Below are 18,389 nucleotides of genomic sequence, written 5' to 3'. Positions count from 1 at the left end.
GATAATCAAGCCTTGAGAGGACTGTAATCTCAGGAGAGGTCCCAGGCCAGAAGAACACAGCTAAATTCCTGGATCCTGAACCGCAGAAGCAAAAAGATAATAAATGCTTATGTTGTTTTGAGCCACTAAATCTTGAGGTAATTTATCATGTGGCAATAGGTAACTAATACACTAATATACTCTAACTCTGAAATAATCTCTTGAAATCCCTCAGTGTTGCCCAAGCACTGCCATTAAATATGACCTATTTCCATAAATGTATGTGGTAAGGAATGTTCCGTACACATATTTACATTTGTCTCTGGAAGAATTTCTATGGGGAAGCAGTTCATCCATTTCTCAATGGATCCAGGTAGGGCTGCATCAACACTTTCATTTCTCCTGCTGTTCAGAGAAAATTAATTCAGCCTTGAGCTGAATAGAATAAATGCAAACTAAAATGATTATTAGAGTGTGACTTTGGATTTATGCAGACAACACTCTCCTTGACATGAGGGATGCAAGTGTTAAGGCATATGATATACAACCTGCCAGTGCATAAAACCATGCCAGAAAAGCATATTCTGGTCAGGCAAGCTCACCCGCTCTTTTACAGTTGATAGAAAATGGATGTACTCCTGCTTTCATTAGTGACTATCCCCCCGCCCCCGATAGAAAGGAAAAGAAGAAAAGACAAAAAGCTTGATTATGTGAAATCTAAATATCTCAAAAACATACATTAATAACACCCATTGGAAAAGCTAACAAGGAATTAATTTCAAGACTCCTATGGGCATTTTCTGGGAAAGGAGTCTTAATCATTGACTTTTGATTTCTTAATCATTAAGAAACCCCATGGTGCCAGGGCGCCTGGGTGGCTCAGTCGGTTAAATGTCCAATTTCAGCTCAGGTCATGATCTCACAGTTGGTGAGTTCGAGCCCCACGTTGGGCTCTGTGCTGACAGCTCAGAGCCTGGAGCCTGCTTCAGATTCTGTGTCTCCTTCTCTCTCTGCCTCCCCCGTCCCCCGCCCCCCACTGTGCTCACATTCTCTCTCTCTCTCTCAAAAATAAATAAACATTGAAAAATTAAAAAAAAGAAACTCCATGGTGCCAAATGGTTTTAAGTAAATACAACCACTGGTCTTACTACACGGAAGGAACACTGAAGCCACAGCCATTCCACATCTCTCTGAGGGAGAGCACATCTGTGTGGTTCCCAGAAATAAAGAATTAGGCTGTCCCTTTCGGAGTGTGGCCACCTCCATGGGATGGGTTCCCTGATTAAAAACTAGTTTGTTAAAAACTAGGATGTTAAGAGTAATACAAGTAGAATGAAAGAATGAAAGAAAGCAGAGGGAAATGAGGAAGGAAAATCTTTGGAAATGGACGTTATAAAATAGAAAAAAAGGAAATAAAAAAGAAAAAGAAGATTAGTAATCAAAGGAAAATAAAGCAAAAATAATAACATTAAAAATAGACATCTTACAAACAGAGCAAATATTTCCTAACTTTTTCCATGAGGCCAACATTACCCTAAGACAAGGGCATTACAAGAAAAGAGAACTACAGACAAATCTTCCATACATATGAGTGCAAAAACCCTCAATAAAATATTAGGATATTGAATCCAAAAATATATGAAAGTCATTATATACAAAAGTCAAGTGGGATTTTTTTCCAGGTATACATGGTTGGTTCAAAATACAAAAATCAATTAATACCATTGATCGCATCAACACATTAAAAAAGAAAAATAACATAATCATATCAATAGATGCAGAAAATAGCATTTGACAAAATCATACACCCATTCATGATAAAACTCTCAGTAAACTAGGAATAGAAAAAACTTCCTCAACTTAAAAAAGGTTATCTACAAAAAACACATACAGCTAATGTCATCCTTAATGTTAAGAAACTTAAAACTTTCCCTCTAAGGTCAGGTACAAGGTAAGGATGTCCCCTCTCACCACTTCTCAACATCATACTGAAAATTCTAACTAATGCAGCAAGATAAGAATTGGAAATTATACACACACACACACACACACACACACACACACACAAAGATGGAGTGTATATATATTATATATATAGAGAGAGAGAATGTATATAATACATGGGGGGATTGGGAATGAAGAAATAAAGCTAACTTTGTTCACATGATGTGTCAATGTAAGTTCATTAATCATAACAAATCTAGCATTCTGTTTGGGGGTTTTGATAATGGTGGAGGCTATGCATGTGTGGCGATAGGGGACATATAGGAACTCTGTGCCTTCCTCCCAATTTTTCTGTGAACCTAAAACTGCTCTAAAAATTAAGGTCTTAATAAATTTTTAGAAAGAGTTATTATGTGAAAGCAATAAACCTAGATACCAAAAAATGAAACTGATGATTTCATTATCAAAAAACAAAGGAAGAAAAATAAAAGGCATTAGGAAAGGAAGCATATAAAGTGTATCTCCAAAACAGAAGATGTCCTTTGCACCCCACCCCTCAATCTGCCCCCACTTTTGAGATGACAATTCCATTCCTCTAGAGACCAAAACTTCAGGAGTCATCCCTCACACCAAGAGGGATTTGCCAGACCTTGTTGGCTCTTTCTAGAATCTGACCACTCTTCATGCCTTCACTGTCTCTACCTTGGTCTAAGCATTATCTCTTGCCTGAATTGTAGAAATAGCCCATGAATTGGTCCTTTGACTCTATCCTAGCCCATTATAGTCGATTACAAGTGTAATTGAGTTACAAGTGTTAATTCTTTAAAAAAAGTCGGTCAGACCATGCGTCCATTTTAATCTTCAATGGATCCCCAATTCATTTGACATAAAATCACGCAAAGCCCTGGAAGATCTGGTTCCCCAGTCACCACCCTAACCTCAGCTTCTTTTACTCCCCCTCTTGCTCACTTGGGCCATCACGAACTCTGGCCTCCCCAAAAGACTGGGCGTGTTCCAGCTTTAAGCTTTGTACTAGGGGTTTCTTGCTCCCTGGTACATTCTTCCTATCTCTATTTTAATAAGGCTAATACCTTCACCATCTTCACATTTTGCTTAAATGTCAGCTGTATCTGGACACACTTTTCAATACTGCTAGTCTACCCTTCCCTCCTTCCACCTCTATTCTGCAAGGCTGATTCTCTTTATTATCATCTCACATATACTCCCATTTACTTATTGTTTTTACTCCCTTTTCAGAATCTAAACACCACCAGTGCAGAAATCTTGTCCATATTTTTTACTGATGTATCTCAAATGTCTAAAATAGTTCCAGGGCATATTGTTGGTGCCTATATTCATTTCCTAGGGCTGTCACAACAAATTACCACAAACCAGGTGATTTAAAAGAATGGAAATATGGCCTCATACTTCCAGAGGCTAGGTGTCTGAAATTGGGGTGTCAGCAGGTACGTGCTCGCTCTGAAGCCTATGGGAAGAATCTTTTTTGTCTCTTCTTTGCTTCCAGTTGTTTGCAGGAACAATATTTATTGTTCCTTAGTCTGAAGCATTTCATTCTCTCCACCATCACATGATGCCCTCCCTGGTTGTCTCTGTCTGTGTCTCTTCTCTTACAAGGACAGCAGTCACACTCATTAAGGGCTCACCCTACTTCAGCATGACCTCGTCTTAACCACTGCTTTAGTTATATCTTTTTTTTCATATAATTAATGACTCTATTTTCAAATATAATTTGTCAATTTGGCTTCCATACAACATCCAGTGCTATCCCAACAAGTGCCCTCCTCAATGCCCATTACCCACTTTCCCCTCTCCCCCACCCTGCATCAACCCTCAGTTTGTTCTCTGTATTTAAGTCTCTTATGGATTCCCTCCCTCACTTTCTGTTTATAACTTTTATCCCCCCTTCGTCTCCTCCATGGTCTTCTGTTAAGTTTCTCAAGATCAACATATGAGTGAAAACATATGGTATCTGTCTTTCTCTGCCTGACTTATTTCACTTAGCATAATACCCTCCAGTTCCACCCACATTGCTACAAATGGCAAGATTTCATTCTTTCTCATTGCCAAGTAGTATTCCATTGTATATATAAGCCACAGCTTCTTTATCCATTCCTCAGTTTATGGACATTTAGGTTCTTTCCATAATTTGACTGTTGTTGAAAGTGCAGGTATAAATATTAGGGTACATGTGCCCCTATGCATCAGCACTCCTGTATCCCTTGGGTAAATTCCTAGCAGTGCTATTGCAGGGTAGTTCTATTCTTAATTTTTTGAGGAACTTCCACACTGTTTTCCAGAGTGGCTGCCCCAGTTTGGATTCCCACCAACAGTGCAAGAGGGTTCCCATTTCTCCACATCCTCTCCAGCATCTATAGTCTCCTGATTTGTTCATTTTAGCCATCCTGACAGGTGAGAGGTGGTATCTCACTGTGGCTTTGATTTGTATTTCTCTGATGATGAGTGATGTTGGGCATCTTTTCATGTGTCTGTTGGCCATCCAGGTATCTTCTTTGGAGAAGTGTCTATTCATGTCTTCTACCCACTTCTTCACTGAATTATTTGTTTTTCAGGTGTGAAGTTTGGTGAGTTCTTTATAGATTTTGGATACTAGCCCTTTATCTGGTATGTCACTTGCAAATATCTCTTCTCATTCCGTTGGTTGCCTTTTAGTTTTGTTGATTGTTTCCTTTGCAGTACAGAAGATTTTCATCTTGATGAGGTCCCAATAGTTCATTTTTGTTTTTAATTCCCTTGCCTTTGGAGATGTGTCAAGTAAGAAATTACTGCAGCTGAAGTCATAGAGGTTTTTGCCTGCTTTCTCCTCTAGGGTTTTGATGGTTTCCTGTCTCACATTCAGGTCCTTGATCCATTTTGAGTTTATTTTTGTTAATGGTGTAAGAAAGTGGTCTAGTTTCATTCTTTTGCATGTTGCTGTCCAGTTCTCCCAGCACGATTTGTTAAACAGACTGTCTTTTTTCCATTGGATACTCTTTCCTGCTTTGTCAAAGACTAGTTGGCCATACATTTGTGAGTCTAATTCTGGAGTCTCTATTCTATTCCATTGGTCTATGTGTCTGTTTGGGTGCCAATACCATAGTGACTTAATGATTACAGCTTTGTAATAGAGGCTAAAGTCTGGGATCGTGATGCCTCCCACTTTGGTTTTCTTCAATATTACTTTGGCTATTTGGGGTCTTTTGTGGTTCCATACAAATTTTAGGATTTTTGCTCTAGCTTTGAGAAGAATGCCAGTGCAATTTTAATTGGGACTGCATTGAAGGTAGATTGCTTTGGGTAGTATTGACATTTTAACAATATTTATTTTCCAATCCATGAGCATGGAATGTTTTTCCATTTCTTTTCCATTTACAATTGCACCAAGAACCATAAAATACCGAGGAATAAACCTAGCCAAAGATGTAAAAGATCTGAAAACTGCTGAAAACTATACAAAGCTTATGAAGTAAATTGAAGAACACACAAAGAAATGGAAATGACCCTATTTTCAAATAAGGTGACATGGAGGTACTGGCAGTCAGGACTTCAGCATATCTTTTGCGGGGACAAAATCCATCCCATAGAAATGGCCAAAATATTCTTTTTCCAAAAGTATTTTTAAATGAATCAATGGACATATGATAGTGACACAGGTTGTTAGAAATATTCTTTGGCTAATGATGATGTGGAAGGAAGGTCCTTTCCTATGTCTTAAGTAAATCCAAGTGAACAGATCAACTAAAAAGGCAAACAAGAGGTGCCTGAATGGCTCAGCTGGTTGAACCTCTTACTCTTTGTTTTGGCTCAGGTCATGATCTCACAGTTGTGATATCAAGCCCCACCTCAGGCTCTGTGCTGGGCGGTGGAACCTGATTGGGATTCTCTCTCTCCCTCTTCTTCTCTTCCTCCCCTGCTTGCAGGTGTGTGCACATGCTCTCTTTCTCCGTCTCTCAAAAAAATAAAATAAAAAGGCAAACAAAGTTGCCTCAGTAGTTACTTTTGAGTTCAAAGGTATTTTACCACATGTCCTTTTTTAATAAACAAAAAGACATTGTGTATTATTCCTTCTTTTAGTATCGCTTTTACATTACAAAATAGGAATCATGATTTTTAATGTAAATTTCAATTACAATATTGAATATGTTTTACAAAACATACCATCACCCTGTATTCCATCTGCTATGAAAATCTGAAAATGGGCTTCAGTTTCAGAAAATAAGATGGCAACCACAGTGATTTTAATCTTCAAGTCAATGAGAGAAAACCCCAGCATGCTTTAATGACAATTATTGCTGTATTTGTTCATTGGCAGAAATACACTTTCTTCTCATATCCCTAAGTGGCAGTAGCTTTACTTCTAAATCACATGCCACCATAATCTCTTTTTGGAATACTAAATAATAAATCATTATTGCCTCATAAATAAACAAACTATAGCATAATTATTCTCCAAATCCCATGATGATTTCCCTGCTTTTTACTTTAATGTCTCCTATTCCTCCTTAATTCAATATTGATATTTATGACAGACACCAGTTTTCAGCAAAAAAGAAGAGTTTCCGTGGAGTTAGGACTAGAGAATACTTTTTCTATCCTCCATAGTCTGAATAAAAATGTTCAAAAGGTAATCTCCTCCTCTTCCTATATCCAAATTCCTACAGGCAAGAAGAGCTCCCACCTTGACTTCTGATTATTTGTATTAACTTCTGACATTAGGAAAGTTGTACAGGGAATCCGAAAGGTTTTTTCTTCCTTCAGGCCTCTGTGAGTATGAATTACCTGACAGCTAATAGGAAGATACCATTTTTTTTTTTGAACAACAAAACTTTTATAGAAGTTAAAATGCTAATGGCAGAAGAAACTTTAGAAGAGACAACTTGTCCAGAATGTTCCACATTATGATGGGTCGGGTGCCAATGATGGCACACAGGATGCTTTTGAGGTAGTAACACCCTATTTAAAAGTTGATTTTAGCCCAATCAGTTGAGTGTCCAACTTCAGCTCAGCTCATGATCCCATGGTTCGAGGGTTCGAGCCCTGCATCAGGCTTGCTGCTGTCAGTGCAGAGCCTGCTTCAGACCCTCTGTCCCCCTCTGTCTCTGCCCCTCCCCTGCTTGCACTCTCTCTCCAAAAATAAGTAAGTAGTTTTATAATGTTGATTTTAATAAGAATGTATTTATTTTACATGGGTATTAATTCATTTTGCCTAGGTAACCAAATATTCAAAAAGTTAGTCTGTAGAGCTCCCAGTTTGGGTGGGGTGTTTTACCAAATTCAATACAAATGTATAAGAAAGAAGTATTTCTTCCGTCTGTGATTTCACAGATGCTGTTAAGAGAATGCCACTTAAAAAAAAAAAAAAGTGAATTGATTTCATGTCCGCTGAAAAGAAACAGATAGTATAAAAGCAACACTTAGATCCATCAAATATATGAAAATGGTACCAAAAATTGCTGAAGTTTAGGAAACATTGATCTGGCAGGTAAGCTGACTTTAGAATGAGGTAAGTGACTCCCCAGCTCAACAGTTACTGCTGCAGCTGGAAAGTCAGTCCATCATTCTTTCCTCTTGGTTCTTTCATCTTCTCTCTTCTTTCTTTCTTCACCTCCTTATCCCTCTCCCTCTTTATACACACACACACACACACACACACACACACACACACACACACACACATATATGTATTAATATATTCTATATTATTACCATCTGTTCACTTATTCCTTCTACTAATCTGGACATTACTTGATGATGCCAAGATCTCATTTATCTGTGCGTAATCACTTAAATTGATATGATGCCCAGAACATAATAGGGGTTCAGTACATGTTTGCTGAATGACTAAATAAGAGCAGAGGTGAGGCTCAGTTTCCAAGCCTCTGACCTCCCTCTCCCTGCCCCTCACCAACTTAGTCCAGAGCTAGTTTCACTGTACCATGTATCCTACATTTAATGCTTAGATGTTGATTTCCAAATTCAGAAGTTAATACATTTAATGCTTAGATGTTGATTTCCAAATTCAGAAGTTAAACGAGTCATAATGATGCCTCCTACATTAAAAAAGAAAAAAAGAAACAAGAGAAAAAGATCACATATGATTATCCATCTAAAATGTTTTAATGTAGAAACAACTTAAAAAAAATTAGTGCTTGTTTCAGCAAATATTAAACAGGGCAGTCAAGCTGACTTAGAGCAGAATAAGAAAAATGATCAGCAGTATTTATTATTCACATATGCTTTGTTCATGTCCTAGTTGTTAACTTGTATTACAAGACATGTAATCACACAGTCCAAATTCTAATTTCAGTTTGGTGTCATTCAGATTATTAATACCTTTCAAGCCCAAGAGAAGTAACAATTCTAGGTGAACGGCACCTGAAATAAACCAAATATTAGGCCTGGGTCCCATGGCCAGGCTCCTTCTGTGAATTGTATTTATCAAATACATAGATTGCTATCAAATCTTGCATTTCATCATCTACTCAGTAATTAACCCCCTACTTATGAACCAGGGCTCTGCTCGGTATAGAGGATATGAAAATGAGGAAGTCTGTCTTCAAGTTTTTCAGTCTGATAGAGGATACAGCACACAGTAAGGCAGAGATAGTGAAGAGTGCCATGACATACAAACTCTAATACTTTAGGAATTCAGAATGATTACTTTGGTCTTGAAAAGACTGCATAGGATTAGGATGCAGCTCATTAGAAAGTCCCGAAGTACCCCAAGCTAGATGAAAGTCCAAATTAGAAGGTGTGACACCTTAGTCTCTTCAGAGTTATAAAATTTATTCATAAAACGTAAGAGTATATTGTAGGTGTACAATTAAAGTTCTCTAAGACTTCCTCTTGCCATCTGTAAAATGGGTACAAGAATACCTCCTTCCCAAGATTGTGGCAGGAATGAAATGAAGCAATGTAAAGAGTTCAGGGCCCAGTGTTTTCCTGAGAAACTACAGGTAGGCAGAACGCATCAGGCATTCTGGCCTAAAGCGGCATCGGGCCTGGGCACCTCAGTAATCAACTCTGGAGATCCAAGAAAGAGATCTGTAATAGAAATTAGAATGTGAGTTAAAAAAAAAAAAAAAAAAAACAAAACAAAACAAAAGAAGCTAAAAATAGTGAAGATGAAAAGGAAAGAAATCTTAAGTAACTAAAGGACAGGTAAATGAATAATATGGTAGATGGTAGAAAAAGTTCTTAAGACTTCTGCTCTTGTTTCTAAAACTGTCCTCAAATGCTGTTACTTGAATAGGAAAAAGAGAAAGAAAGAAAGAAAGAAAGGAAGGAAGGAAGGAAGGAAGGAAGGAAGGAAGGAAGGAAGGAAGGAAGGAAGGAAGGAAGGAAGAAAGAAAGAAAGAAAGAAAGAAAGAAAGAAAGAAAGAAAGAAAGAAAGAAAGAAACAACAAAAACGGGGGGGGGGGGGGGGGAGAAGCATTAATGATTAATAGTTTAAAAAATTTTTTGCTTAGTTAACTACCTAGCTCTAAAAAGATGTCCCAGCTAGTCCCAAAGTGTCTTGTGGTTCACCTTAAATCTGAGAAGGGAACCCAGGGGAACCCTACTTTTCTTGCTCTAGTTCACGCATCTCTTGTGCATGCTCTTGTCCATGGTTTGGGGTTCTGGTCATCCCCTCGTCTTTCAGGGCTGGCTTCTAATCAGTCTTCTCCGCACCTCTCTTGGTACTCTACCAGCTATCAACCTGGTTGCAGACCATGACTCCAGTGGTTTAACAAACAAACGTCCTACTTCTTCCCATCAATGCAGATATTCCAGGATCTGGAAAGAAAATCTTGCCAAGACTCACAGTATAAAATTGGGAACACAGACAAATGCCTACAGAGGATGTGAAGTGGGCCAAGGAAAAAGCAACACACAGGAAGTTTCAGGGTGGTGGCAAAAAGTAGCCATGTACCACCCAAAGATATTCAGATTCAGTATAAACAGGCAAAATGGCATTCCAGCCAAACTACACATGTCCCCAAGCCTGGAGGCTCAGTCTGCAACCCTTGGATAAACACTTAAGGCTGCCTGGATCTCTCCAGTTGAATCTGCAGCTGCCTCTGACCAAAAAGGGTGCTTTTCATATGAAAAGGTCCCATCTGGGGTGCTTAGGTGGCTCAGTCAGTTAAGCATCCGAACTTTTTGATTTCGGCTCAGGTCATGATCTTATGGATTGTGAGTTCAAGCCCCACATTCGGCTCTGTGCTAAAAGCACAGAACCTGCATGGGGTTCTCTCTCTGCCCCTTCCCCTCTCACTTGCACGCTCTCTCTTAAAATAAATTCATATTTTTTTAAAAAAAGAAAGAAAATATGCTATCTTATTATTATCATTTTTTTTAACAGACTAGAAGACTTAAACTGGTTTTCACAATAGACTGTAAGACCTAAGCTGGTTTTCTTAAGATCCAGGGACCTCCAGCATAGATGCTTGAAGCTGGCCCACTAGGGTCACATCACACAAAGGAAATAGCAATTTTGCTCACTACTGTTGACACTCTGAAATGTTCTGAGGTTGGTGCCAGTACTTTTCTTCTACTGGACAAGCAGGCATAACAATTAGTTAGAAGGACCTAAGAGGGCATAACACTCCTACACGCATAAAAATGGCAAATGGCACACATCTAAGAAGACCAAGGTATTGTCATCCTAATTAGGGGCAGCCATTGGCAACGGGGTACCCCATCAGGAAATCTTGCCCCTCAATTTTGAGCACTGGTTCCTTCCTTGCTCTCTGTCACTCTCTTCATGCAGCTGAAGTGTGCGTCTTTTCCTGTTATTAAAGATGTGTCCTTTGCCTGGAAACATGGGCAGCTTCCTGTCAATCACTGTCACCTAGGTAGCAATTGCCAGGTAATTATTCACAGATGTACAAATGGTGTATAATTAAAAACTGCTTGTTACTCATTTTTTAATGACTTTAACTCATTTTATCTCTGAGGTAAGAAAAAAACACCTTACAAACATACTAATTGAGGCCATAATTGGCTGATATTTATAATCAGTTCTTCCATGACTTTCTCAACCTTTTGCTGCTCTAACCCATAATGCCTCCCCAATTAAAAACCAAGTTTATTAAATATATGTGTTCTTTTTTACTAGTAAAATCTGAGTCCCCGGAGTGCTATAGAAAAGGGAACACATCCCTGATTTTCCAGATGTTAGGGGGAGATATGCCTGTGAGTCATTGGGCAGAGCTTTGTATGAAATCAAAAAAAATGTATTCACGATAACTGTTAATTTAACATGTTTATTTATATCACTGGAGCATGAATCCTGCATATAAAGGAAAACGGCAAAAAAAAACTGATTCAAAACAATTTATGAAGCTGCATAATTCTTCACTTTTACCATTTTTAAGATACCAAAACCTAAAAAAAAAGGCATCAACTTTAGAAAATAGCTTGAAAATAATTTGTGCTAAGGAATGGGTCACCTGGATGTCACAACTTGAAACTTGCAGAGCTGGGGCGCCTGGGTGGCGCAGTCGGTTAAGCGTCCGACTTCAGCCAGGTCACAATCTCGCAGTCCGTGAGTTCGAGCCCCGCCTCAGGCTCTGGGCTGATGGCTCAGAGCCTGGAGCCTGTTTCCGATTCTGTGTCTCCCTCTCTCTCTGCCCCTCCCCCGTTCATGCTCTGTCTCTCTCTGTCCCAAAAATAAATAAAAAACGTTGGGGGAAAAAAAAAAAAAGAAACTTGCAGAGCTATACCTGAATTGTTAGGGTAAGTTCTAATTAGAAAATTCAAATCAATTTCTGAACTTGACTTGTATTTTTATATTTCTACCATCTACACTCAGACTTAACACCTAAGGGGTGCCTGAGTGGCTCAGTTGGTTAAGTGTCTGACTCTTGGTTTTGGCTCAGTTAATGATCTTATGTTTTCATGGGTTCAAGCCCCGTGTCAGGCTCTGCACTGACAGCATGAAGCCTGCTTGGTATTATCTGTCTCCCTCTCTCTCTACCCCTCCCTCACTCATGTTGTCTGTCTGTCTGTCTGTCTGTCTCTTTCAAAATACATTAACTTAAAAAAAAAAGAACTAAATACTTGAGAAAACTTTCAAATAGAATTGATGAAAATACTTAATCATTCACATTTTTGTATAAATATTTAACATTCAATATGATAAGCCTTTTATAATTACTTAAATGGGATTAAACAGGTTTCAATTTAGCCAAATACAGTACTAACAGTAAATGATTCCTGATGTTCTGTGCAACACTATAGTTTCCAAGATATGGTCAGCTAGAGTGTGGGTCTCTGTTTTAAAGATTAGGAAATCAGATTTAGAAATTTTGAATGGCTTATAGATGTTGAATTATATCACATACCAAGTCAAGTCTGAATACTAAACAAGTATGAATAGACCAGAAATGGAATGGCATCATTTTACTAGCTAGAAAAAGTATTAAATGTAAGACATGCATTATGTGAAAGAAGATCCTAATTTTGAGGGCAGAAATAATGCCTTATTCATCTTTTCTGTTTGTATCCTACAAAGCCCAGCTCATTATTTTGCAAATGGTAAATAACAAATGTTGAATGGAATGGCACTTTAAATGGATTCTAATATAACTCAGCGCTCTCTCTCTCTCTCTCTCTCATTCTTAATTCTTCAGCATATTCTCAAACTTTAGCTTTTAGTTTCACTTTAGCATCACCTGGGAGTTTATATTCTGCCAACCTCTACTCTCAAAATTCTTTTCAATTGGTACTGGAGAGGTTCAAGGAGCAGTAGCCCATCTGCCACAGTTGAGCAATACTGTCTTAGGAATTACCAACAGTTCTTTCTTTTTGGAGTAGTGGTCAGAACCATTCAGTACATAATGAGTCAGAGTAGAGTTTGAAAGACAGTCGGCTTCTTTGCTCCGTCCCAGTGAGGGTGGAGGGATGATCACAGGTGAATGCATACAAACATAAGATCCATGTAGAAATGACATTTCTCCTGGACCATTCATTCCAGGCAGCTATCAACCCTTTCTTTTCTGCCAGAGAGGTGATGCATTATGGTAGATAAGACCATGGCCATAGGACGAGACAAACCAAAGGAACTTGAAATCTTGCCTCCTACACCTACCAAGAGTGAATTTGTGTGAGTGATTTAAATTTCAAGTCAGTTTCCTAACACACAAAACAGGGAAAGTAACAACTAGCTCCTAGGTGGTGGTGGTGGTGATCTTTATGGGGGGTGACATCAGTTATTTTTCATACCAGATGTTTCAGAACTGTAACTACTACCTTTTTTTTTTTTCCATCTAAAGACCCTAAGTTAAAGAAACAATCACTGTATTATGAACTACATATGCTTGTACCCTAAGTGAAAATGTTACCGTGACTCTAAAAAGTGAGCGAATGTCAAATGTATGAACTTTTAGCTTTCATTCTTAAGCTGGGATTGAACGACTCTATGATTCACAAGGATTTATTTACTGTGAAAGATGGGATGTTTGTGTCCTCTCTGCCAAAACACATAGATTGAAACCTAACCCTCAATGTTTGGAGGTACTGCCCTTGGGGTGTGATTAGGTCATATGGGTGGAGCGTTGGGATTGGGATTAGTGCCCCTAGAAAAGAGAACCTGGAGAGCTCTCCTGCCTTTTCTACCATGCGAGAACATGTTGGGAAAATACGACCACCTATCAACCAGAAAGCCGGCTCTTACCTGATGCTCAATCTGCCAACACCTGATCTTGGACTTTCCATCCCTTAGAACCGTGAGAAATAAACGTACGCCGTTTAAGCCATCCAGGCTGTGGTATTTTTGTTATAGCAACCTAGCTATAAATTGCTACAGAATTTTGCTAAATATTGTCAGTTGAACGTAAATCAACTTGGTGTGACCAAATACTTGTCACATTTCGCCTTTCAATAGATACAAGATTTGACTCTTAAAATATCAGTGCAAAATCTCTGGAAATAATATTTTTTGCTGGAGTCTTAGAAAATAACGAATAGCTCTTTCCGTTGTTCATACATAAAAGAGAAAGTATAAAATGTGAAAACGAGTGAGGAGAAACACTAAAGTAGAAGATTCTTTGACACTGGAAATGGAATGTCAACTTTCTTATTTACCTCATATTCTTCCCACCTTCCAACTTCTAGGCTTTGAATACTCCAACCTGCCAATGACTTCATAAAAACCTGAATATACTGAAATTGACTGAGACTAGTTTCCCTCCTGCTAGTTCAAAAGTTGCCTAACTTTGTGACAAAGTTACTGACAGAATGTGGCAATTAAGCCATGCTTTACATATACATATGTACATATGTTATATATATGTATGTGTGTGTGTGTATATATATACATACATATATATATACATATTTTAACCTGAAAGATTTGAGGTTCCAAATGATTAAGCAGCAAACCAACAGTATTTTCAGGAACAAATTTAATGTTTAATCAATCATGGCTTTTGGTTCTTCTTTTCAAAGCACTAAAATCATGATGATGATGATTATAAAAATAATAATACACATTAAGCAATCTCTGTGTACCTACAAGACTACTTCACTGCTCTGCACCTCCAGTCCACATATATAAAATTCAGATAATAGTACCCACCTCCACATTGTATATCGAACATTAAGTTAACAAATCCCCCAAGTCTGGCACACATTAGGGGACATCAGGATGTCTGCTGTTACTATCATCCCATCAATAAAATCTGGGGCAATGGGTGTATTGGTAACCGAGTTGGAGAGCTGTGAAAGCTGAATTTGACAAGGTTGATAATTCTTGAAGTCCACGCAGGAAGACATGTATGAAGTTCCACTCAGGAACCTGAATGTAAATCCCAGTCCTCTGATTCCATGTGTTCTTGCCCTAATTCAAAGCCTTATCTTGGAGAAATTCTGGAAGCTGGCTGAGCCACCCACCTACAGAATGAACTATCAATGACCTTAACACAATGGGTCTTCAGGGCACCTGAGTGGCTCAGAGGGTTAAGTGTCCACTTCAGCTCAGGTCAAGATCTCATGGTTCATGAATCGAGCCACACATTGGGCTCTCTGCTGTAAGCATGGAGCCTGCTTCAGATCTTCTCCCCACCCCCTTCTCTACCCCTTCCTTCCTTCCTCTCTCTCTCTCTCTCTCTCTCTCTCTCTCTCTCTCTCTCATTCTCTCTGTCTCTCCTTCCCTCCCTCCTTCAAACATAAATAAACATTTTTTAAAAAATACCCACAGAGGAAGTCTTCACCAAATGTTTGGCCCTCCACTCTCCTTAAGTCAGTTTTAAGTATAAGACAGAGAGAAATAATTCTGCTTTTCAGTTAAATGTATTTAAAGCAAACTCCTCAAGCATTCCAAAGACTAAATGAGAGAAGAAATAATGGGCACCGTCAATAGTCAATACCTGAGACTGAAAAATTACTGTCTCTCTGACAGTAAACCATTGCAATATCCAAATACCAATCTATAAAGCCGGAGTGATCATAGCTGTCATGGTTGTGCATCTCAACCTTTTCTCAGTCTGGATGAATAATTGGTTAGTTAGTCCAGCGAAAGCCTTTGACCAATAAATGAGGAGATAAAATTGCCAAATTTAGCAAACAAAAATACAGGCTGCCCAATGAAATTAGAATTCCAGATAAGTGACAAATACTTTTGTACTGTTATATGTATATGTCTGTTCCAAATGTTACATGGGGCATATTTATACTAAAGCATTATTTGCTTTTTACCTGATATTCAAATTTAACTGGCTGTTCAGGATTTTACCCAGCAGCGGTCTACTTTTGAAATTTCCTTTTCAGGGATGATTACCCAAGGAAGAAAGTTGTTATGAACTAAATATTTCTGCCCCTCACAAATTCACATGTTGAAGCTTTAAGCCCCAATATGCTATTTGGAGATGGGAGCCTTTGGGAGATGAGTAGGGTTAGATGAGATCATGAGGGTGAGGCCTTCATAGTGGGATTAGCATCTTGTTTTTTTTTTTTTTTTTTTTTTTTAATTTTTTTTCAACATTTATTTATTTTTGCGACAGAGACAGAGCATGAACGGGGGAGGGGCAGAGAGAGAGGGAGACACAAAATCGGAAACAGGCTCCAGGCTCCGAGCCATCAGCCCAGAGCCCGACGCGGGGCTCGAACTCCCGGACCGCGAGATCGTGACCTGGCTGAAGTCGGACGCTTAACCGACTGCGCCACCCAGGCGCCCCGTGGGATTAGCATCTTGTAAGAAGAGACACCAGAGAGCTTACTCACTCTCTCTCTGCACAAAGAGGTCAGGTGAGCACACAGTGAAAGGGTGGCTGGTCTCTAACCAGGAGAAGAGGCTTCAAGAGAAGAAACCCATCTTGCAAGCACCCTAATATTCAGCTTCCAAAATTCCAGAGTTGTGAGGAGTAAATTTCTGTTGTTTAAGTCACCAGTTTGCAGTATTTTTTGCCAGCAGCCTGACCACACCAAGATGGAAGTACTGAGTACCGTGACTCACGTCAGGAGCAGCTACATCCTGGTCTCATGCAAGACTTTCACCAACGGTGAAAAACACACTGTGCAGATAGCCCTTCTCTGCCCAAATTTCTTGGGTCTCCAGGATGTCCAACCCCTAGCAAAACTACTGTCTGCAGAAGAGGAGTGACACAGCTTTCCTCTCCGTGTCTCACTTCTAAGTGTTTCCACGTGATTGGCTGCCCTCGGCCTCCATGTTTTTATTGTGCATTTCCAAAACTGGGTTTCATTTTACTTTTCCCTAGACCACATCTTTCCAGGTTCTAGACACTGTTGTATAGCCTTATAAGCTGCCTTCATTTTCAAATCCCACCAATAATGGATTACATACACAGGTCCCTTGCCTATCAATTATGGCCCCTTTCTCTATGGCCCCTTGAATGTTTTCACCTGACAGTGAGTTCAGTGGATTCGGGAAAGACTGAAAGCAATTACCTTGGGCTTCTGATTGAATGTTGAATTCCATTTTTTTTTCTCCTTCAAAAAATTTTTGTTCTTGGGGCGCCTGGGTGGCGCAGTCGGTTAAGCGTCCGACTTCAGCCAGGTCACGATCTCGCGGTCTGTGAGTTCGAGCCCCGCGTCAGGCTCTGGGCTGATGGCTCAGAGCCTGGAGCCTGTTTCCGATTCTGTGTCTCCCTCTCTCTCTGCCCCTCCCCCGTTCATGCTCTGTCTCTCTCTGTCCCAAAAATAAATAAACGTTGGAAAAAAAAAAATTTTGTTTTAGAACTGCTGGAAAACTGAAGCCTGGATTTCCAAATTCCTCAGCACATTTCATGTACACCTCTACCTTGTTAAAATAAACTTTTCCAATTACTTACACACACACACACACACACACACAGTGACCCTTGTGGAATTTCTACAATTCAATCTCCACTAGTCAGTTAAATTCTTGACTATAAACCGAAGATTTATTTTTGTCTCATTCCTGACCTTTTTTTTCTGATTACCAAACTCACTCTCTTTCACACATACACAATAAGCACTAACTCTTACTTATTTTTCAGTTGCCTTAAAGTATAATTAGGAAGTGCTAAACATGTAGCAGATATTCTCTACATCAGCAGTCGCTTGTTTTCTGACATTAACCTGAGATATACTCAATTATTTCTGATTTGTAAAATTATTTCTGAGTTTTACCCTCTTATTAATCTAAGATGAAAACAAGAGAAAGAGTTTGCCTGGAAAAAAAATATGAAATTAGCCTGAAGTCATTTCCCAGAAAATACTTGCAAAAACATATTCTAGAAAGAATTGTGTTTTATGAAATTTACTTTAGGCCTCCTATGTTGATCTTTTCACTCCAAAGCTGATTTCATTTTGGCCCTCAGCTTATACGCAGAGAATAAATTCGCTTGCTTGGATGGTTGCTGAGTCTAATAAGTGTTGATCATTAATGAAACCTTTCAAAACATGATAATGGCTTAGGCAAAGCACATTTATATAGTAAAAGTTGAAGGGAAATGATTCTTGAGAGGAAAAGCTTTCAGAATTACGCAAAGAATGACATTTACTCAACTTTTACAGATCCAATGGGAGAGAATATGTATGCGCTTATGCTTGTTTAACTGACTCTGGTTGAGTTCTTCCACCCAAAATAGATACATTTTACATAAGAATAGTATGTATTGGTTTATTATAAGTTACAGGAGCCTGGTTTCCTCCTTAAGCATTGCTTACTTTACTTCATTTCGAATTCATTATTGAATTCATGGCTCCTTTGCACTTTTTTAGGAAAAGATATTTCCCCAACGAGTGCATTTTACTTTCCTTCAGCCTGCTTCTTCACCTCCTCTAAAATTCTAAATTCTGACTATCAAACAGGATTTAACGAGCTCAGAGTAGGCGTGTTCCTCAGCTGTGATCACCCCATACCCTGTGCATCCCTCTGTCCTGCTGCTTTGCAATCACCACGTTGCTCGGCTGTATCCCCATGCTAACCCAGGGGTTTCTCAAAAGCAAGGTGTGGTTGTTATTCTTCAAAAGCATGAGTC

At 39.0% G+C, this 18,389-nt stretch overlaps 1 protein-coding gene across 3 annotated transcripts in view; it reads right to left on the bottom strand.

The window, feature by feature from the left end:
* KCNIP4 (potassium voltage-gated channel interacting protein 4) overlaps positions 1-18,389 on the bottom strand; it is a 1,167,863-nt gene that overhangs the window by 838,453 nt on the left and 311,021 nt on the right. The window lies entirely within an intron of this gene.

Source organism: Puma concolor, chromosome B1 (assembly GCF_028749965.1).
Source record: "Puma concolor isolate L17-30 chromosome B1, mPumCon1.1.hap2, whole genome shotgun sequence".
In the NCBI taxonomy this organism is placed as follows: Eukaryota; Metazoa; Chordata; class Mammalia; order Carnivora; family Felidae; genus Puma; species Puma concolor.
The sequence above is the reverse complement of the archived record's forward strand: the minus strand, read 5'-3'. Positions and strand labels throughout refer to the sequence as shown.